The sequence below is a fragment of the Macrobrachium rosenbergii genome, chromosome 55 (genome assembly GCF_040412425.1).
Source record: "Macrobrachium rosenbergii isolate ZJJX-2024 chromosome 55, ASM4041242v1, whole genome shotgun sequence".
NCBI lineage: Eukaryota > Metazoa > Arthropoda > Malacostraca > Decapoda > Palaemonidae > Macrobrachium > Macrobrachium rosenbergii.
The window spans coordinates 53325421-53349189 of record NC_089795.1 but is presented as its reverse complement, the minus strand read 5'-3'; the positions used below and the strand labels follow the sequence as shown (position 1 = coordinate 53349189).

At 41.0% G+C, this 23769-nt stretch overlaps 1 pseudogene; it reads left to right on the top strand.

Annotated features, from left to right (window-relative positions):
- The window catches only part of LOC136835260 (mediator of RNA polymerase II transcription subunit 12-like protein), a 195010-nt pseudogene that overhangs the window by 64869 nt on the left and 106372 nt on the right, over positions 1-23769 (top strand).

Below are 23769 nucleotides of genomic sequence, written 5' to 3'. Positions count from 1 at the left end.
AATATCATTATCACCATTGTGTTCATCATTATCAGAGGCAGTCTTTGTGTGGCAATTATTTGAAAATATCATGCAAAAAGGAATTGTGCCACATGCAGCACTGTATTAGTAAATCTTGAGATGGCATTTGATGGAGTAATATGCCAAGCAGTTAGGTGGACATTACAAATGCAGAAGTGTTTTTAGGGAAACTGTAAGCTGGTGTTGTCACTACCATAACAAAATGTCTGAAGTATAGATAGTGGCAGAGATATAAGAAGAATATGATGATTGTGTCCATCAAGGAAAAGTGATGTTTCCTGTTGTTTGTCATTAATGGAGGAAGCTACAAGGTAATGCAGAAAGGCTGCCTCTGGCAGCTGATATATTATAATGATCAATTGTTAACTACACAATCAAGCAAGAGGCTGTAGAAATATTCAAAAAGTGGAAGGATGGGATTGAGAGATGATTGAAAACCAGCCTAAGTAAAACAAGTTTATGGTGACTGATAAGGAAGCAAAGGAAATTGTTTTGTCGGGGAAGTGGCCATGTGGATGGTGTGGTAGGTGTGGGAGTGAATTCAAAGTTACAGTATGTATTTTATATAGCAGATGGTGTCACAAAAAATTTGGATCACAGTTACAGTTTTTGATGCCTGAAATATAAAAGAAGAGCAAATAAGGAATAGAGAAAAGTTTACTGTACTGTACCATATTTTGGTGACAGTGCAAGTCTTAGGATTAGAATATGCTCTGTTACCTTGATGATACATTGAACTGTGAAACAGTTATTGAGAGCACATTAGGATAAATGAGCAACAACAGCACAGATGAAGTAGTAAGAGATTTCTCGACTCATGGTAAATAAATCATTGTTACAGTATTAGTGAGTTAGTATTCTGGAATATCATGAAAGTTGGCAAGTGGTAAATAAAAGTAACCCATTAACAGAAAGCAAAAACTTAGGAAGCTTGTGCACTAGAAATATACAGTAGGTACTGACAAAGGAACTGGGGAAGGTATGGAAAAGATTCTGAAAAGTGTTGTCCATTGGCAAAAATATATTTTGATACAGTATAAACATACAATTAGCAGGTATGAGGAACAATTAGTCAGAAAAGTAGTAGGTACCATATTTGCAGGACAAAAGCCAGTAGGAGGGTTGAGAAGATGATGGGAAAAGGGTATAGGTGAATAATTAGACCGGGTTGGAATTCAGGTGGATCAAGTGCAAGTCAGAAGGGCAAAGAATAAAATCACATCTAACCCCATAAAGTGAAATCTGATTTGAAAACAATGATGGTGATGATGATTATTAAGTGTAGATTTTGTTTAGCACATTTTTAGTTGATGAGTAATAAAATTGATGTAACTGAGCTATCTCATTTTTATAAATCAAGGAAAAAATTTGTATGTCTTAGTAGCTTTTATTTCATGCACCAATGTAAATAAATATATATTTTTTTTTTAGGATCAACTATAAATCGAGTATTGGGAGCCCTTGATGCCTTAGATCGTCATTGCTTTGACAGAGTGGACTCAACTAATTCTTTAGATACTCTCTACACCAAGATTTTTGGATCATCTAAAGAACCAGCCAATGAGGTATTTGATGTTTGTTTATACTAATTGTTCTTTGTAAGAGTGCATTTCAGAACTCACTGATTATCATTGATTTAGAAGTAAATATTATTTCACTAGTTTTTGTGAATACAATAAACATAGCAACAGCAGATTTTGTGAAATCTGGTGACTATAGTAACAGTATTTTTGGGATTAAAAGTACAGTGTAGTATTCTATAGTAGTAGTTATTGAGGTGTTCTGATTATCCACTAAACAAGCATTGTGATGGACAGAAACAGTGCACTTTCCCAGTTCATCAAGAACATAACCTTATGCTTAATGTATATACAGTATATGGGATTACATTTTCTGAATACAGTATATACTATACAGTTTACAGTATGAAAGAGAGAGTGCAATTAAAACTGGTGTGGTTTAGAGAATTAAGAATGGTAGTTCTGGTGGGTGACTCAAACATAGAGTAATTGATAGAGAAGGAGACTAGAGGGACAGCTCTTGAGTTACAGAAGTATTACCTCCAAACAGCAGCTGTTCACCTCATCATCCCTTGGAGTGGCTAATATTTGTTGTTTGTGCAGTTTTACTCTGGATAAACCAGAGAAACAAGATTGTCAAGTTGAAAGTGGTTGTATAAGAGGAGAAAGCTGGAAGTGAAAGTAAACCAAGGGGGAGGTAATTCAGGAAGAGAGAGAAAAGGTAAGTCACAGAATAAGTGAAGCAATGAATTTAAAGGATCTCTGCCAAAGTAAATTTGAAAAAGAAGATTAATGTTTATTAGATACTTGAGAGTCAACTCCATCAAGAGAGTGAAGTGTAGATGTGGAATGTTGATGAACATCCTTTGTAAGTTTAAAAAATGTATGATATCAGATTAAGCTTTTGTACACTTAATTCATTCTTAATTCAGCAGTTAAAGAGTGAAATATTTTTAAAATCCATGAGCAATGTACAGTAAACATGAACTTATTGACAGTTGCTGATGTAGAATTAATCTTTGATATTTGCTGTTGGAAGACTGTATTGGTGAAGTTAATGTTAAAAAGAATAAAATGTAGCTGTACAATGATATTGTTCTTTTTGATTGATTAATGGTGCATAGACATTTGGTGATTGTGTGGTAATGTAGGGCAAGTTTATTGTGAGTCTTAGCCATTCTACCTTGGCAAGTATTTTTTAATTATGTTTGGAAGGTCATTGCATTCCAAATCAGTAGCTTAGCCATATTACTGACTTGGATACTGCTTAGTGTTTGGAAGTTGCACATAATGATGGCATTTTTACGTATGATCCATTATTTCATTGATGAATATAAAAAAAATTACTGTTTTGAGTGCATGTAATTTGTGTTAGTTTTATTACTTTTCATGTATGTATTTTGATGTATTTCCTTGATTATAAAGTTAAATCTAGGGTTTTTAATTGTAATTTTCTCTGTTTTGTGTGATGCAACAGTCTTTATAATTATCCACTTTTAAAAAATAATTTTTGTTTAGACTAGTATTTGTTTAGAAATGTTGCTTAATATTTAACAGTTGTCTTATATACACATACTTGCTTTTGTTTGGTTTAGAATCCAAGCAGCAACAGTAGTGTGGGAAGCAATGCAGGTCCTGGAAATGCAAACAACAACAGTAACCAGAATAACAACAACAGTGATGAATCAATTGTTCGCACATTATGTGAATGGGCTGTATCTGTGCAGAGATCAGGAGAGCACAGAGCATTGGTGGTAGCTCGATTGCTGGAGAAAAGGCAGAATGCATTGATGTCAGTTGATAACGATCTTCCCGATGAAAAAGATTCAGTTACCTCAAACCAGATGGTTGCTCCAAGTGGCTGTGTTTTCCAGAACCTACTCCTAAAGTTCTTGGATGTTCAGGCTCCAGTTTATGGTAAGTGCAGTAACAAAAAATGTTATTCTGATTTTTTTGTTGGGAGGCCAGTTACAGACATATGATCTTACTTGCAGAACTTTCTTTTTGGTAATTTTTGTGGAGATCTCACTAGAAATTCCCTTTCCTAATGGAAAATGGTCAACAGTGTGAAATATGATAAAATCAATTTTATTAAGATGAAACCTGTCACAAGTTAAAATTTTTACTTATGAAACACTATTGTAATGGTGAAATAGTTTTCATGGATGACACTTGTAGTGTGCTGTTTGGATGGAGTTCTCCTAGTTTAATTCCTATCAAATAAAAGTGTATGGAGACTTCTCTACGTGAGGAAGATGCAACCGCATGTGTAAATTGAGAGAACACCCAGAATATGAAAATTTAATGGAAAAATTATAATTGGCACAAGTTATTACAAAAGCTAGGCAGCACAAAACTGCTCACCCTCAGAGCATTCACAGCAGAGGTTTCTGTGATTAAAATTATCATGTAAAAATAACATGCTCAACATTGTCATGACCTCAGACTTTATCTGAACTATTTCATTCTAATTGTAGATCTCTTGCCTGATTGTCTTATTTAAAAGCATTGGCTATTCATGCAAGGAACCATGTAAATGCAGCCATCAGAAACCATAGTAGAATTGTATTGAAGAAAAGTAGCATTCTCTACCGTGTCACTATATTTAAATAATAAACAGAAAATTTAAAGCCATCTAAAAATGAGACAAAAATCTTTTTTGTCATACACAAAGCTAATGGAAGGTACCAGATTGTTCAGTTGTAAAAGAAATGTTTTCATTTTCATTCAAAGACTTGCAAAACAGTCATCTGCATACCTAAACCAAGGACTCCAGGTGGTTAAATAATAGATGAAAACTTAGTTTTTAAAAATTGTATGTATTTTATGTATAAATTACTTAACACATGGGAAAGTGGATTTCGCATTGATATTAAAAAACTTTTGTGCATAAAATGTCTCGTCATAAGTAAAATGGGAATTATAAATGCAGAGTTTAACCATTTGTAAACGGTGAGTAGTGGACAAAGGTAAATCATTATTATCTGATAATTCTAATAAATGCTCAAACAGGCTACCTACAGGTATTATTGTAAGTAGAGATTTAACATCAGAGTAATCATTTTGAACTAAATAATTTTGCTATTTAGTTTTCCTATTAGATCTACATGTGTTTGATGTTAGAGTTAGGAAGGCATCCTGTAAAAGGTAAAAGAATTTTAACCCGACAATTTCACAGCTTTTGGTATATTCTTTTATTTTATTCCTGTGGCCTCAACTATATTTATTTACACTATCAAGTGACATGAGCATTTATGTGAGGGTTTTAATGGTAAAAAAAGTTTATGCATATTTTGTAATGTCAAAATTCAGAGTTTATTAATAACTTTGAGCCGTGCAGTATTAATAAAAATAATTTGTTTGCAAATCCACTCAAGTCATTCATAAAACTGGATTTGATAATGTTTCTTTCCAGTATATTACTGGAATAAACAGATTTTTTTCCCTGCCCAGTTCATTTTATGATTGTTTTCACTAATGTACAAAAATTCCACTTTTCATCTGTACATATCTTACACATTTCTCATGCTGGTCTATTCTATTTTCCAATGATTTTCCAGTTTGACCAATATGAAAGTTGTCACAGATTTAGGTAGGCTTTGATATACACATCCTTTAGTGTGTGTTTCATTGTATTACTCTTCATAAATGCTGCAATAACTCCAATGTTCTTAAGTAGATTCAGGATATTTTTTCATCTGGTAATACGTTTACATATGAGCTTTCCTTTCAGCTTGTCATTTCTTCCAGAATGTGTCATTTTTCTTAATGGCTTTCTTTTCATTCAGATTTTCTGTCATGATAGGGTAACATGCAATGTGCCTTGGTGGACACGCTGTGAATGGTATTAAAGGTCTCTGCTCCAGACTATGCACAAGCTTCACGGCTTTCTCCCCTTTCTGTTCATTGGGTCCCCATTACTTCTTTCTACTTGGCATGCCAAGTTCTGTAACTTTACCATGTCCCACTTTTGCATTTTTGTTAAGAACAAGTACTGTGAGCAAGCTCCATGATGGTTCAGAAATGTGACTCTGTAGATGCGTTAAATATGTTCAAAATAACAAGAACAATAATAATTATGAGGTTCTCATCATTCCTGATTGTTTTTCTTTCCAATTCTCCTTAATTTGTTTTCTATCATATAATCTTCTTAACTGTGATCTTTCTACATTGAGTTAATGCCTCAAACTTCCTAATCTTTTTAGTATTTTAATTAGATGATGAATTATTATAAATTTTTTAATAATCATGACAATGCTTATCCTTTTTTCAGATGAAAATGCTTTGTCTGTGAGGTCTCAAGAATTTGGTAATCTTGTTCTCTTGTTTTCTGAGTTGATCCGACAAGATGTTTTTAGCCATGATGCATACATGTGTACACTTATATCTCGTGGAGACTTAGCTGCGGGCACCCCTGACCTAAAAGCTGACTTATCATTTGGAGAAAAGAAGGAGGTACTGTACATATATTTCAGAATTACATATTTAAAGTATATTTTTTAATGCTCAGTGATAGATATTTTTTAAGGTTATAATAACCATTGTATTTTTTTAATGATGGAAATTTGATTGAATAATGAAATGCATTTGTTTTGGGCTATTATCCAGTAGTGGTGGCCCCCAATATTCCCGAAGTCCCCGGTTTACGACAGGGGTTCCATTCTGACACCTCGTCATAAACCGAAAATTGTTGAAAATCTTAAGAAAACCTAACTTTTAATCCTTTGGGTGTCTTGAAAATGACATAACCTGCACTTTTATTGAATTTTTCATAAAGAAAATCCAAATTTTGATGATTTTGCCGTTTTGGAGCCATAATTGGCGTTGTCGCCATCGTAACCCCGGAACATGCATTGTAACCTGGGAAATAATTTGTGATGAATGTATTTGAAGAGCTTATAGGCTCTTGCCTTTTGAGTTTTAGTGATAATATTGCTTTGGGTATCATACGGGTGACTTTGATGCTTCATTCCATGGATGGATTAAGCTGAACACTTCATGCATCATCTCCTAGTGTCAACGTCGGAGGTTCAGCTTCATTGTTAGATTTTCCTTCATCCTCTGATAGAGATAACTTTTATTAGGTCTTCCAGCTCCACTCTTGTTAGCTCGACATTTTTGTCCAAGGTGCTGTATGACATTGCCACTAATCATCATGCTAAATAGGTGATCCTCTGTACCTTGTTGTCGACAGCTGGGAAGACCTTGAGGTGATTCACAGCTCTATTCCTCAGATTCTTCTATCAAGCATTCATTGTTTCCAGTTTCAACTCATCCATTGCTACCGAGTTAAACAATATTGTATCGGCATTCCAATTCTGGGCCCTTTGGTTCAAACTCTACAGTTCCATAGGCCTTTGTCAGGGCATTGTTGCTCATGGCTGCTTGAGTTCACCATCTGTGACTGTCTTTCCAGTGTTGCCTTGACAACTGGTAGGTCTTGACTTCTTCCAGGGAGAGTTGGCGAGACATCTGAAGATTATTCTGCTGTTATGTCAGTCCTTGGGGTTACTGGACAACCTGTAGGAATAGGACCTGGTGCCTCCAGACAGGAATTGTATCTGTGAATGGTAAACACCATTTCATTGAGTATGTCAGAAAGAAAACAAAATTCATCGTCCTCAAACATCATCTGGGGCTTACTGAGTCAGAGGCCAATCTTTAAAGGTCATCTGGTGTTCCCCTAGTTGCCTCCATATCCTTTCCCTTCAAATGCTTATTTTGTTGAAAGGTAGCTACCATACCACAATCTGTGGGTCTCTATCACTAAATAAGTACTTCAGGATCTAAAGTGGTAGCAGAATCTGATGGAAAGGAGCCCTCTAATTCCAGTGGACATCAACCCTGATCTGTAGGTGATTTTCAGATACTTTGAACAAAGGAAGGTTGCCATATCTGCCAGACCTTCAGGCAAGACAATTGCAGTTGCCTGAGGAGATAGATAAAGGCATGTCAACAATTTGGAGTTGCAGGCCATTTTCCTAGGCTCCCAACCATTCATGGCTGCCTTACCAAGTTTAAGACCAGTAACAACCATCACTGTTGGTTATTTGCAAATTCAAGTTTGAATAAAGTTAGTCTCATCACTAGTTGTCGAGATTTTCAACTGGGGAGAGGTGTGTAAGGTCACCATAGTGCTGAGGTTCATCTGAGGAGTTTGCAAAATATTACCAAATGCTCTTGGGAGGAGCCATCAGAATGTCACTTAGAGTGATCTTTGGACATAGGTGTTTGCCTGGGCCTCTGCCAGGTGTGGGGGAACACACTTGCTGGATCTGGTCGCCATATATTGAATGCTAGACTACCACTGCTCTCCTGCTGAACTAACACTGCTCTACTGGTGGACTACCACTGCTATCCGCAGCTGAACCCAGTGGTTTGTGTGGTAGATGTAATACTACAGGTCTGGGAGCTGCAACAGCATCTCTGCTTTTCCCACTCAATTTGCTACATTAGATATTAATGAAGGTTCAGGCATTAGGTAACTCTTAGACTTCATCTTTCCATTTTCCATTTTGGCTGCAGAGGTAGTGGTTTCCATACCTGCTGGATCTTCTTGTTGACTAGTCTAGGGTTCTTCCCACTTGGAGGAACCTACTCAAATAGCTGTAGTTCCAACAATTTTAGAACCATCCCTTGTAGTCTTCAGAATTTTTGCAGCAGCTATTGTCACCTCGTGCAGAACCTCCACCACTTTGATTTACTAAGGAAATTGGCAGAGTTGTTGCTTGATGTAATTGTGTATTCCTCCATATACAGCCTCTGTTCCAGTCCTAGACCATTTTTTTTATTAAGGGAAAATCAAGAAGCCATTTCTTGCCAATGAAGGGTTACAGGTGACAACATTTGGACATGTTTCATCATTTTGCCCGGCCGACTCGTAAGGCTGTTGGTAAACCTGTTTGCCCTCGGTAATGAAGAGCCTCCATAAACCATCTTTATCTTGCTGTGGTTGATACCTCCTTACTTGACTTAACCTTCAAAAATGTTTTTATTACTCCTTTCTATACCTGCTTTACCTGTCTTTTAATGAGGGCTGTTTCCTATGTCTAGTGAGAGCCATCAGGATCCATCTTGAGTAGACCCTGTACTTTCAGACTTTTCCTTCTCCCCTTGCCTTGCATACTGGCCATAAGAATTTCACAGTCTCAAAGAACTATATTTCTTACTGGGTTTGCCACATTGTCTCATGAGCTATATTGGACATTTCACAAGAAGATCTCTCCCAACTGAAGATCAAGGCTCGTAATATCTATGCTCTTTTATCGTCATTTTCCTTTTAAGTTTGATTTAGAGCTGTCTTCCCTCGAGTAGATACGTACTAGGTGTTGTCAGTATGCCTGTGCTAGGTATACGATATGAGATACATACAGATATATACTTGTTAGGATTAATCATTGTAGCAATCTGTGTTGTGTCAGTTGGGAGGGATGTGACTCACTCATCCTCATCATTTTCATGAGCCTCATCCTTCATGTTTTTTTACAAATATAGAGGCCTGTTTTCTTAGAGTATCTGGCCTCTTGCCACATGATTGATGAGTCTTTTCATGGCACTCCAGACTTTAATCATAACTAGTATTGCTTTATAAAAGCGTCTAAAATGACATGGATGATACAATTTTTGCTCTACAGTGATGGCCACAAGCCAAACATTCTGAGAGTGGATAGTTTTTCCTTGCCAACTTTGATGTCTTCAAGCTCCTGCCTTTATTAGTATCCTCCCTTTTTAATGTAAATTGAGCCTATTTACGATTAATTAGTTTGCAATGAACAAAAATGTTTTTATAGTTAGAAACATTTTCCATACTAACCCATTTCAACGTATTTCAGTGCCTTCTTCACGTCTCAACACACCTCTATTGAGGTATGCACAGAAGAGCAAGACACTGTGGGAAAATGAAGCATTGTCTGGTCATGTGCATTGAGATCTTTAGTCTTTCAAGCTCTTTCATGTTTACTTGACTGGAGTGCTGTTGGCATGGAATAAGGCCGTTTTTGATTAATGGTTCTGTATGAAAACCAGGTTTTATTGTAAAAATATTGTATTTTATGTAAAACCTGCTCTACATGACATATCTGGCATAGTGCCTAACATAAGTCAGAAAATATTTAGCCTCATCAGCTTGGTTTAGTCTATTCCTGATCAGCCTTTCCCAATAAATTTATTTAATTCTGAAAAGTTTTTCCACAATAATGAAGTCTCTCTGGACAAAACCAGAGGTAAATGTTCATTTGTCTTCAGATAAAATTTTGTAATTAATGGCAAGACCTAAAAAAAACCATTGTGCAATATAAATAGTGTCTTGATATTCCTCTGAAAGCCATGTTATATTCAGCTAAATACAGACTTATGTCCATTAAATATTCATGGTCAGTAAATGCATTGATGCCAGGAACTTATTCAAAAGATTCTAGATAATGAACATTTTCACATGATCACAAATATTCAAAAGCTTACTTCCAGTCATTAATTCTAGATTTTCAGAACTGCTTGTTTGAAAATCCAGCAATTTTACATCATAAACTATAATTAAATTATTGCTTTGAGAATAAAGAAGCCACAAAATACAAAAATTTTCACTGTTGTTGATTTTACTATAAAGCATTATCACAGAGAAACTACATTTATTTGTATATTATGAAAACTTGTAGTGTTTGTCAGTTGGATATGTCTTGTTGTAATGATGTGATGAATTTCATCGACAGATTGTTCATTTAGACAACGTGCTGACAATGTCCACTATCAGGTGTTTTTTAGTTTTAACATCATAGCAAATTTTGTATTTTGAGTGTTATTTCTTGTATAATTTTCTCATTTTAATTTTGAATTTGGAAGATCCCAAACACTTGACATGGTGCCCCTACCATGTGAAACCCTGGGCAGCTGCTTGAGTTGCTGGCACCTTCAGACAGTCATGATCCCAAGTACAGTTTGTCTAATGGAAGACATGCTGATAATATGAAAGAACAGAGCTGGGTGCAGTGTGTTTAGACATCTGGAGTTAATAAAGATTCAAAAACTTTAACCTTTAGCAGAAGAGAAACATTTGGCAGAAGAGAACATAAATTTGAAGGGATCATATAAAGGAACAGTAAGTGGAATGTAAGTCAGGCTCAGACTGAAGATCTCAGCATTAAGCTCCTCTGAAAGTTCTGCAAGGAATGAGCTTAAATAGAGCATGAATCAGGGGTCCAAACTGATCAGTCGAGGGCACATGAATTCCCCTCCTTGCAATTGATATGTATATCTGATTGTAGTATGTGTTATTTGATATTATTAATATTATTATTATTATTATTATTATTATTATTATTATTATTATTATTATTATTATTATTATTATTATTATTATTATTATTATTAAAGTAGTTAACCAGACCACTGAGCTGACTTTCAGCTCTCATCAGGCTGGCCTGAAGGATTAGAATAAAATACCAGGTCCAGGCCTCAGGCCAAGCACTGGGACCCAATAGGTCATTCAGTATGATGATGAACAAATTAAAATGAAATTGAAAACTGCACATAGGCACATGCTCTCACACTGGAACACTTACATACAATAAATACATTTACTCATGCTTCCTTATATAGACACTAAAAAGGTGTATTAAAATTCTGAATAAGTTAAGTAATACTTTAAAATTTTGTTTTTTTTTAATCCGACAAATGCTATAAGGGTTTTTGTGCTTTTATTATTTATTTATTTGATATTGTGTTAGTTCTTCATATATATATAGAATTCAGTCTTTTTCTTTTTAGAAAATTTTTTCAGCTTTTACCTTTCTTATTTTGCCTCGCTAAAGCCCATTTTATTTTAAAGTGGTTTGCTAACAAAGATAATAATCTTTCATGTAAGTTCCATGTGTATATGTGTGCATATTGAATCAGTAACCCCTAAACTTCACAGCTACAGTATTATGATGGTTTTTCAAGGGAACAGTTGTAGATGGGATGTATTTTTCAGATAAATCTCTTAAACAAAATGAAAAGTGTGTGTATTTATGGAATTATTAATAGATCTTGTTTTGACTATTCACGTTGTGTGCATTTTTACATGCTTTTATTTAACTTGACTTCTGGGTCTGTTTGTCTGTCTGTCCTCAAATCTTGTAACTCAATTTTCAACCTGTTCCCTTCGTCCAATGGACTTGAAATTTTGCATGGTTACTCAATCCTGGTGACAGTACAACCTTTCATGATCAGTAGGTCAGCAGTGACCTCTGGTGCCCTACAGTGACCTCTCCCAGTATCTCAGGATTTGTGTGAAACTCTTCAGATTTTTCACAACTTCTTTGACTTGGTAGAATCTATCTTCTATATAACCCCTCACCCTTCCCTCTTCCATCCCCTCCCCTCCCCTCCCCTTCCCAGCAACAATCAAGTGTTAATTTGGCTGTGTCCTCCCCCCTCCCCCTTGTCTCTTCCCCTCCCCTCCCCTCCCCTTCCCTTCCTTTCCCTCTTCCATCCCCTCCTCCCCTTCCAGAGCACATGTTCTAGTGTTAATTTAGCTGTGTCCTCCCCTTCCCTCTTCCATCCCCCTCCACTTCCACCTTCCTTCCCCTCTCTTCCCTTTCCCCTTCCCCCTTTCCCTTCCCCTCTCTTCCCTTTCCCCTTCCCCCTTCCCCTTCCCCTCTCTTCCCTTTCCCCTTCCCCCTTCCCCTTCCCCTCTCTTCCCTTTACCCTCCCTTCCCCCTCCCCTTCTGGAGCACTTGATCAAGTGCTGATTTAGCAGTCCTCTCCCTCCCCTTCCCTCTTTCATCCCCTCCACCTCCCCCTCCCCTACCCCTTCCTCCACCCCCTCTTCTTTCCCTCCATCTCCTTCCCATTTTCCTTCCCTCTCCCTTCCCCCTTCAACCTCTCCCTGTTCTCCTCCCTCCCCTCCCCTTCCACCTTCCCTGGAAGGAAATACTACAAGAAATAGATTTTTTTATTTCTTGTTGCAATTCCTTCCATGTTTGGGGCCCACGCTTTTATTTTTGTGGACATGATTAATTGTAAGAAAATCCCGGTGTGTCTCAAAAAATTAGTTTTTACTTTTTAGTGCATTTTAATAAAGGGATTTTGACAAAGGAAAAATCTATTTCTGAGGAAGGTCCCGTGTCACCCGGTGAAATTCCATTACAGCACGAATTTAGGTATAACATTGCTAGATATACCAGAGAAAAAGAGCTTTCAGGAAAGCTGGGGTTACTACCCCCAGTCGAGCGCCTTCTAGGAAGACGTGGTATAAGGAGGGGTGAGTGAAATACCACTACCACGAAACCTGCTCGAAAGATCTCTCCCTATCAAAATCCCGGAACAGAGCGGTGAGCCGTTACAGCCCCCACACCCAACACCCCCAGGGACGGCGACACCAGCGCCACTTACCTCATTCCATGCTAGCACTAACCCCAGACTTGGCATGTGCAAGTGGGGGAGAGTACTAGGTGATCCAGGGAGGGTCACGGGTGACACGGGACCTTCTCAGAAATAGATTTTCCTTTGTCAAAATCCCTTTTCTGGAGTTCAGTCCGTGTCGGCGGTGAAATAGTGATAGAGAATCATGCCAAGGCTGCAACTACCAGGAAAAAGAAATGGGGGTAATCTGAAGAAAAAGGCAAAAGTTTTACCAAAATAATTTTAATCAAGCAATCTCTTCCATGTAGCAAGAATACTAAGACTAAGGCATACTAAATCTAAGTCATCAAAAAACTAATACTATGAACGTGGGGAGGTCCCGATGCGACGGAGAAGAAGCCCCAAAAACCTTAAAATTACTTAAAGCAAGGTGAAACATGAAATGCGCACAAAATAACTGCAAACATAACCTTAATACTATACACGTAAACTTAGGCTAAACACGTAAGAGACAAGATCAATGAAAACTAACATATACAGAACATATACATATATCTGGGGTCGTGGGCCAAATAAAAAACTGTCCAGTACCCATAAGAAAAAAACAATCATGGCATGTCAGATTACACTTTTTTCCATCAACAGATACAAGAAACATCAATATGAGGAGCCAGGCAGTGAGGTATAATCAACCAGGAGAATAAGCAGAGAGTAAATGAGGCAGGCGGGCGGGGAAAGGAAAGGATAAGGATATGATTAATTAAGGTGGGGAGATGACACTTCCCACAGCTATGGTAGAAAATTTCAGGGCTTGAGCGATTTTAAATAGTGGCGTTTAAACACTAGAGGTGATTTCCAACCCGAAATTTAGATAACTCCGAGAAGTCCATATTATGAAAGTAATTAATGGAAGTAGCAACTGCTCAATATCATGAACCTTGGGAACTGAATCTGGGTTGGCCTGTTTAATGAAATATAAATTTGTTGTCTTATAGCATTTAGTGAAAGAGTACCACCTTTCTCCCCATAAAAAGAGGACCCGACTTACTCTGTGGAGTTCTTAAAAGGTAAGATTTAAGTGTATAAACTGGACATAAAGACTGGTCTTGAGGAAGGCACCACCTTCCAAGGAGACCACCTGTCCTGTGGGTCTTAAGTTCTTAGCTAAAAATCTAGGGTCAGGGAAAGGAGGACCTCTCCAGACGGGAGGAAGTTCACATAATTATCACCTCTAGTGAGAGCCGACAGCTCGAGATTCTAGCACCTGAAGCCAAGCTAATCAAAAATAAAGTCTTCCTTAACAGATCCTGATAAGAGCAATGAAAGTTATCCATCTCTGATGCTAACTTGAGGACGTCATTGAGAAACCACGTAACAGACTGTGGGCGTGATACTGGTCTCAGACGAGCGCATGCTCTGGGGATAGATGAAAAGTAGGAATCTGTAAGGTCAATTTTAAAGCCGAAGAAATACTTTCTTCAATGCTGACTTGACTGTGGTAATAGTGGAGCAAGGCCTTTCTCAAACAATGATCTAAAGAAGGAAACTCCTAAATTAGCTGTCATGATTTTGGCTTCAGATGCTTTTAGGAAGGAGGCTAATTTTTGACTGCTGAGTCATACTGTCTAAGAGTAGAATCTCTTTATCTGATTCTAAAAACAGAGTGTTGACAGGGTCAATGTTCGCTCCTTTTTGGGCTGCAGATTTTATAAAGTCCATAAAACTAGGGCATTCTGAATCCTTGAGGAAGCTGACACAGTCTTGGTTTGTACTGTCTGAGTCAGAATGGGCAGGAATCCGAAGACTCCGTAATCCCAGTTCCTGAAGAAGAGGAACCAATTGCTCTTCGGCCAATAGGGGCTACTAGGGCTGGTTGACCTTGAATGTCCTGAGTTTGTGTAATACTTTCAGCAGTAAATTTATTGGGGGAAAGATAAATCTTCTCCCAACTGTTCCAATCTACTGTCATGCGTCTGTGGCGTGCGCCTGAGGGTCAGGTTGGGGCCACATAACAGGGGGCTTGAAGTTGCTCTCCGTTGCGAACAGATCCACTTGGAGGCCCTGAACCCGGCGGCAAATCCATTTTAAAGATTCCACGTCCAGGGACCACTCCGTCTCAACGGGTAGTCCTGACAGGGAATCCGCCACCACGTTCCGTACCCCGCTGGGTGGGTGGCTGACAGGTGCCAGCCGTGCTTGTTCGCCAGGGGAGAAGATAGCAACCATTACTTGGTTTACTCGGCCTGATTTGGAGCCGCCCTGTTGATGCAATGAACTACCACTGCGCTGTCAATACCAACCTGATATGAATCCGGTTGGGGGCGATTTCTTCAGAGTTAGAAAGACCGCCATAGCTTCCAGGGTATTTATATGGAACTGCTGAAACATTGTGGACCACGTTCCTTGTACTTTTGTTTTGGTGAATATCCCCCAGCCGCTTAGGGAAGCGTCTGTGTGAACAACTAGTGCCGGAGGGGGAAATTGAAGCGGAACTGTTTTGGACAGGCCTCTGACCGAGGTCCAAGGCCGCAATCTTGTCTTTAAGATTCGAGGAATAGAGGAGACCTTGTCTCTGAGCGCTTGACATTGGCTCGACTCCGCCACACTCTGTTTATGTCTTTTAATTTCGCTTTTAAGAGCAGGTCTGTCACTGAGGCAAACTGAAGAGATCCAAGGACCCTTTCTTGGGACCGGCGGGATGCTGATGGATTTTGAGGAATCTCCTGGTGAGAGATGCTATCTCTTTCTCTTGGGCGGCGGAAGAGATAGCGTGTGAGATGACAGATCCCACTGGAGACCCAACCACTGAAACCGGGACTCCGGAGTCAGGCGACTTCTCTCTGTTCAGTTGAAAACCTAAGGCTCCAGGAAATTGATGACTATGGACGTAGCCTTCTGACACTCCGGAACTGTTGGTGCCCAAATTATCCAATCGCCTAAATATGCTGCTAGGGATATCCTCGAGACCGGGTTGTTGTACACGTGTCCGCCAACTTTGTGAATATCCTGGCAATGTTCAGACCGAAGGGCATGACCCTGAAGGAGTAGGCTTGATTCCCGAGTCTGAAACCGAGGAACTGAGAGTAGTTCCAGCGCAACCGACGCGTGATAATAGCGTCTGAAAAGATCGATAGAGGTGGTGACGGCTCCACGCGGAAGTAGAGTCCGTACTTGAGCTACCGTAAGCATCACGAAATTGTCGCATTTTATGTAGAGATTTAGACGTGACAGATCCAGGATCACTCTTTGCTGATCGGGTCTTTTTGGGAACAGTGAATAACCTGCCTTGAAACTTTAGGTGCCTTACTTTCTTTATTGCTCGTTTGTTGAGCAATTCTGTCACGTAATCCCTTTAGGATTGATGTGGGTGGCTGTAAACCTGGTTAGAGGAGGAGGTTTTGATCCAGCTCCATCCTAGTCCTTGGACACAATGCTGTGTGCCCAAGGGCTGAAGGTCCATTGGTCCCTGAACCAAAACAGGGCGACCCTTCCTGTGTTCTCTCAGTGGGAGGGAGTGTTTATTCCCCTACCACGTCCAGGTCTTCCTTGGGGTGGTGTTGAGCTTCCCTCTGAGGGCTTTGCCTCTTCCTCCCCTTGCAACCCTATTAAGGCCGTGAGTAACCACGGCCCTCATATGTGGGGTTGTACGCAGTGAAGCCACATAGGAGGTGCAGCTGGTTGGACCAGCACATACTGTTGGGGGTGAGCCTTGGAAGTAGAAGGCTGTGCTACTGCCGAGACCGGGACGGCTTGACCACACGCCTGATGGTGGGGCCTCTTATGCCTCCTGAAGCGTTTGCCTCTCTCGATTGGGGGCGGCCGATTCTGGGGTCTTACGCTTATAGGCAGAAATGCCCCAGCGAGAACGAAGACTCTGGTTGGCCCCGTGTAGCCTCGGCCATAACGTTGTGACCTCCTCTTCAGGGAAGAGGTTAGGTCCCCAGATCGAGCTTTTAACGAGCTTGTTAGGCTGCGTGGCGGATAGTAAAGATCGGCAAAGATGAACTTCCTACATTCCAGTCTGGCCATGATAAACTCAAACAAGTCAGACTGAAGCCAGCCAGCAAGGATTTAGCCAAAACTTGGAAGAATGGTTCGTCCGAGCAGGAGACGGCAGTAGCTTCCGTAAGGCATACGGAGTTCAAGGACCGGAGCTAACTTGATCCGAGCATCAAACTCCGCTTTCAATAAAGCTTCCGCAGCTTGGGGAGCTGCTCACTGAATTATGTGGCGCAGAAGGGGTCCAGCTTCCCGACCGTGAAAGTGTGACGGGCGTCCACCCAGAACTCATTACTTTCTGGGAATACCAGGAAGTAGGGTCTGTCTCTCTAGCTGTGGTAACGGGATTACCATCGAAGCACGCTCGGGCACGTAGCCAGAGCGACTTTGTCAAGCAAGGGGTGGGTAGGTTGTCTCCAGGGCGAACATAAGTAAAGTTGCCCTTGAAAGGAGTCAACTTCCGTATTGTCTGCCTGCCACTCCGTCCAGAGTGCGCAGAAGAGCCGACTGAGCTTGGTCCCAGGGGACGATGACAGTCTCCCTAGGAACCTTGTCTGACCGAATCAAGCTTCCTCTGTAAGCCTCACGAAGCCTGGGTAAGGGGGCAGGAGATCGGGGGAAGAACTCCAATTCTCCAACCGCCTCGTGCCAAGACCATCAAGTGTCAGCTTGCCATCATGTTGGATGGCCCGGAGTGCGAAGCGCCAAGGGTTACCGACATCCCGAACGCAGCGGAGGTCCGCAGTGTCGGGATAACATACTGTGGTTCGGCTGGGGTGGGTGAGCCATTCCCGCCCAGTATGTTATCATGACTGGCCAACTTCTCAGAGATTTTATTGGAATCTCGTATCTAGGTCCTCTGTAAACCGCTTATAGAGCTGATTTGCAAAGGCCTCTCTGCGTCAAAGCAGGTTGGCGAGGAGGGCTTGGTTTGCAGCCCTCTTACTCGCGCCTTTGCTGGAGGAACCAGACTTGCTCCCGGAGGCTACAGGTCCTGAAACCTTAGCCTTCGACGGGGGAAGGGCGATGCCTTCTGGAAGTCGAGGACTTGTAGCCCTTCGCCTCCATGAAGTCTTCAACTTCAACTTGGGGATAGCAGGCGGGCTCTATCACCCAAGGAGGAAGACTTCACGAAACCTGCAAAAGAAGAGATGGATGAAGCAGGAGTCAAGCAAAAGGGGGCCCGCCCCAACAACCTCACTTACCTCACCACTTACCACCTGGTCCTGCTCTGTGTTCATCGGTTCCAGGTTAAGATCCCCGGCGGCTGCATCCTCCGAGACCTCAGCGAGGATATCCACTTGGGGTGGCTGGGTCTCATCCCGGATTTGCTGGATGATAGGTGGCAAGATCTTTCAGGCACTCGGCCGCCACCCGCGCCGGGGTAGAGCAAGTCCCTCAACCTGGCGTCGAGGACGAGGGCTTCCCGATGGAACGTTCCTGCCAAACCCAGCCACCCAGGCCCGGAGGGGATTCCAAGGCAGACTTCTTGGAAGCTTCATCCGCCTGTAAGAAAACCAACAATTAGCTAAGAACGAAAACCAGTCCGGGAACCTCATAAACAATATACAATATGAGGAGCATAAAGCGGGGTAAAGACTGTCACTACCGACTCATCCTGGACAGTTGTGCAGAGCGAAGCAAACCTCACAACCATCGGGGTGCCAGACAACCAGGTCATCAGTCGGACCGCACAACCAGCGTGGGTCCGGCAAACTATGTGACCGTAAGGTTGTTGGAGGAAAGGTACACCCCTGACTCCTCACAGCGAACAGTCTGTGGCAGAAAAATTACATGAACCTCCTACCCTAAGCAATCTAAAGCCCAGCAAGGCCGAAACTTCAACTACAACCGAATACTCCGGCGGAGAAGAACTCCTTATCATAAACTGGGCCAATAAGCTCTAAATTACACAGAGTGGAAGGTAAGGTTTTCCAGACCCGAGTACTCGGGAATGAAGGAAAGAGAAACCAGGAACTAACCATAAGGGCTGCTAGTAAAATAACGGCGGAGCCCCCGGGTATAGGACCGGACTCACGTAATATATATAATATATAATATATAAAGGAGAGTACTCCTGTAGATAAACAGACTTATCTAAAAAACAATAACAAAAATAATAACAATAACAAGTGATGGTAAAACTCAAGAGAACGGAGGATCCGCTCCTTATATAATGAAAAACCTTCCCCTTACTTCCCTCGGAGAAACAAGACGGGTAAAATGCTCAGATGTTCATAACATAGGCTGAAGCAATATATTTACCGTATCAACGAACCCAGCGGGGAGACGAGAGGAATGGATAGTGACTCAACACGTTCGATAAAACAGAACCACCAACCCCAATACAGCGATGCTAGGGGCGATATGGGAGGGAGCGAATCCTCTACCAACAGGAGGAGTCCCTGAACTCGGAGAAAACGCCATCTAGCGTCACTCCGCGAGTGAGCAAGGCTGGAGAGAGGAGGGGGGAGGGGAGGAGTAGGCTACCAGGAAGGAACAGGAGACGGGGAGAAACATATCACCCGCTCAACTGCACCATACCTCCCAGACAATGAATCTTGGAAGGGCAGTCTACTACTGGAAGCAACGCACCCGACCCGACTCCTACCTAGGGCGAAAGTTTAATATGGACCCTAACCTAATATAGGCTAGGAAAATGGGAGAGTGCAGAAGAGGAGGAAGCAACAGGAGAGAAATTTTGTGCCGAGAACCAACCGGGATCGAGAATGGCGGGCAAGGGCGACTAGCCAGAGGAAACACATCCAAAGAACTCGATTCCCCCCCAAATGGAGGAAGAGAACTAAGGGCTCCTCTGCCCACCAAAACGACCCGGAGGAAACAGCAACAAAACTCCCTCAACCTGAACTCCCACCCAGGGCAAGGGGATGGAAACAAACAAGCCTACTCCACAAAATAACCATCACACATAAAGAATGGAACCAAAATGTGCTCAATAGAGAGCCGTAGCCTACCTCGGGAAGCGGTTAGATCTGAGGCTGCCACCACCACACCGAGGTAAACCACCCAATAAAATAATAAAAATAAAACAAAAGAGAGCACCATCTTCAAGCAAAAATTAATTAGCCTAGCAAGACCAAAAATAAACAGAACCCAACCTGGAGGGGGGGTACCTGGACGGGTATCACTCCCACAAAGGCCGATAGGCCAATTGAACGTAATTCATAGGGGGCACCGAGGAACCACCAGGAAGGGAACCAAGGGGGCAAATCTATCTATAACGACGAGAGACAACTCCAACTGAAAAAGAACAGAAGGAGTCTCCTGGTCGATATGGCTGGCGGGGGGACGCCATGGGCGACATAATAAGATCTCAATATTTATGAAAATACTGAGACCGTAATAGCCAAAAAATAGAACAAAACCCCACAAGAAGATGGTACTTAACTTAGAGATGGTAAAGCTGCTCGATCCATCATAGATGTAAGAAAAATCCAAATAAAATGAAGACGAGCACACAAAAGAAACAGTGAATTCACGTGGTAGAAAATGGAATGAGGTAGGTGGCGCTGGTGTCGCTGTCTGGCGGTGGGTGTTGGTGTGGGGCTGTAACGCTCACGCTCTGTTCGAGGGATTTTGATAGGGAGAGATCTTTCGAGTAGGTTTCACGTGGTAGTGGTATTTCACTCACCCTCCTTATACCCCACGATCTTCCTAGAAAATGCTCGACTGGGGGTAGTAACCCAGCTTTCCTGAAAGCTCTTTTTCTCTGGTATATCTAGCAATGTTATACCTAGAAATTCGTGCTGTAATGGAATTTCACCGGCTGACACGGGACTGAACTCAGAAAAAGCATGTTTATCAAAAATATTTTAATATTTTTTTATTAATATGTAAATAATACTGAGAATTTTTATAATAAATTAGGATATTGATAATGGGGATTGCCTATTGGTCCCATTATATTACCTTAGCTGGTAGAAAATGTATTTGTAGAATGTAAGGGCCGTAACATATTGAACTCTTAATTTTTGTCAGGAGGGAACAGACAATATTGATGATGACCTCGGCAAGATTCTCCAAAAGATAGCTGTGAACACAAGTTTAGAGGAATCAGGAGCTGGAGGCCGTGGTGAATTAGGAAGTGAGGGTAAACAAAGACCCCCAAGACATTTAGTATACGCCCAGCATTTTCCTCTTCCTCAAGATGATGCTTACATGCATGAGATAAATCAGGTGTGCAGGTTTTGTTGAGTTTTTTACCTGAAACTTGATTATTACTGTGTGGAAAGTGAAATGTGAATTCAGCAGCGCTTAGTTCTGTTGTAGGCTGTTGCATTGGATTAACCAGAATGGTGGTTCAATGTTGAGGACATCTTTTTCATTCTTTTTCCTGTTTTATAATGTTTTAATTTTGACAGAGATATGTACTACTGTATGGTGTAGGAAAAGCACGGGATGAAGCACGAGCAGCAGTAAAGAAACTAACAAAGGAAATCTGCAAACTTTTCAGTAAGAAGTGCAGCATTGACATTGCAGATGGTAAGTCATTTTTTTTTTTGTATTTTCAAGTGGTTTCATTAATTAATGTGGGAGCAATATTTGTCATTTATGTTTAAACACACAAAACTTTATTATTTCCCATATAATGAGCTCTGTTTTACCCCATTTATTTTTATTCTAGTGTTGACCGTATAGTTTCTGATACCTGCTGTTTCATTTCATTGATGACATTATTTCAAATATCTATTATCCATTTCAATCATTACCTCTTTATTTCTTATTTTCCTTTTCTTGGCCTTGCCAGGGGTCTCAAGTCCTCTGTTGTGTCCTCATATCAAGATCCTGCAGTTCATCACCAGCTCCTAGATTGATTTCTTAATATTGCCTCTAGTGTTTCATTATTTCTCTCTTTGGGACTTGAAATTCTTCATTTCAGTCTTTTTTGTACAGGCAGTTCTCACTTATTGGCAGTATTGGTTAACAGCATTCCAGTTTTATGGCGCTTGGCTAACGACATCATTAACCAGATTTTCGGCGACAGTAAGCGATTTTTGGCGTCGGTAAGCAGTTATTGGCATTGGTAAGCAATTTATCGGTGCCAATAAGCAGTTAACAGCACCGAAGTGGTTTATTGGCACTTACGATATCAAACACCATTTATTACTATAATTATCAGCGATTTTCAGTTAGTGGCGCTTGGCCGGGAACAGAACCCCTGGCGTTAACCAGGGACTGCCCGTACTTTGTTCTTTTTACGTCTGTGTTGTCTTCCTTGTTGTAAGGCAGTCACCATGTCGCAATATGTGTGGGTTCCCCATATACAGGAAACTAAAGGATCTTGAGTGATGGCAGAAGTGGAGTTTGGTGAAAGGAATCCTATGAGTTCCACTGGACCCAACTTACAGATGTTTTCAGAAGCTTCAAACAGGGGGAGGCTTTTGGCCCTATCTGTTAAACCTTTGGAAAGTTTTGTTGCCCAATGATCAGAGTAATCACATCAATCTCGTGAAGTTGCAAGTCATCTTCCTAAGCCTTCAAGCATGTGGTTGTGAGACAGCTTTTTTATTTCAATGGATGGAGGTCATGTCCAGTTCCAGGTCTTCAACCTTGGCCACCTTGGATTACCAGGTATTCATTAGTGTCCAACAGTACTTGGACAGCTGGCTTGTCTTAGCAATTTCTATTTAGAAGTTTTAAAGGCATCTCAAGATTGTTTCAGTGATTTCTACCTAAGTAGTGGAGCACAGAGTAAGCTTCGTACCATGGTATGGCCTGGAAGTTAGCAGTGTATTTTTGGGTACTCTCAGCAGAAACTGTCAGATTTTTCCCTCAAAGGGGTTTCTGCACTCGAATGACTAAAGATCCTCTGACAGGTGTTGGGAACATGCAAGATCTGTGTAGATTGTCGGATTGTCACTCTGCTGATCTCCACAGATGACCCAGTGGTTTGGATAATGGACATGAGGCTCCAGGTCAGGTTAGTCTCAGTGTCTATGCATTTCCCCCATCCAGTCCTCTAGCCTGAGTATTAATAAAGTTGAGTACCAGGAAAGTGGATAAGTTCATTGCTGAGTGTAACAGTTAGGGTATTCCACCCAAAGTTTCTGCTTCAGTGTTAGCAGGTTTCTTCTTTTTTCATTAGAATACAAGGAGATATCTCTCTCAGATACCAAAAATTATAGGATGGCTCTCTTCAAAGTCTTATTTCATCTAGGTAACAATCGCAGAAGTTCAAATCTGTTTCATTACTTTGCTCAGTTGAGCCATAGGGCCATTTTGAAACCTCCAAGCCTGGGTTTGGCATTACCACTGTACAGACTCACTAGGTTTTATGAACATTTAGCTGATGCTTCCTCACTTTACTTAACCTGCAAGAATGTTTTTACCAGCCCTTGCCTCCTTGAAGCATGTCAGTGAGTTGCATGCCATGTTAGAAGTTTCTCATTCTGGCCAGTAACGGTGTTTTCATATGCTCCATAGTTTTCAGATGAAGCCAGGTCCTGAAAGGAGGTATGATTCATCTGCTGTGTCCCTTTTTATTACTGCCTAAACTGTCTTTTAGTAAAAGATTTTCTCTTCTACCCAGTGAAAGCTATCATAATCTATCTTCAGCAGACCCAGGACGTGCAACCTTTTCTTGTTTGCTTTGTCAGGTTACCTCCCTTACTTATTTGGACATGTTACAGCTCGAGCTCAAGGCTCATGAAGTCTGCTCTTTCATCTATGTTGTCCTTCAGCTTCAATCTGAAGCTCTTTTCCTTCCTTAGAGTGGACATTAGGTGTTGTCAGAAAACATTTTATAGTTGTAATGTGCAGGGGGTTAGTGCTATGAGAGTACATCACTTGGTACACTGTGGGCACTACTGAAGGGTGTTTGCAGTGTCCCTTTGGCCCCTAGCTGCACCCATTTTTTAGCCATTTATGT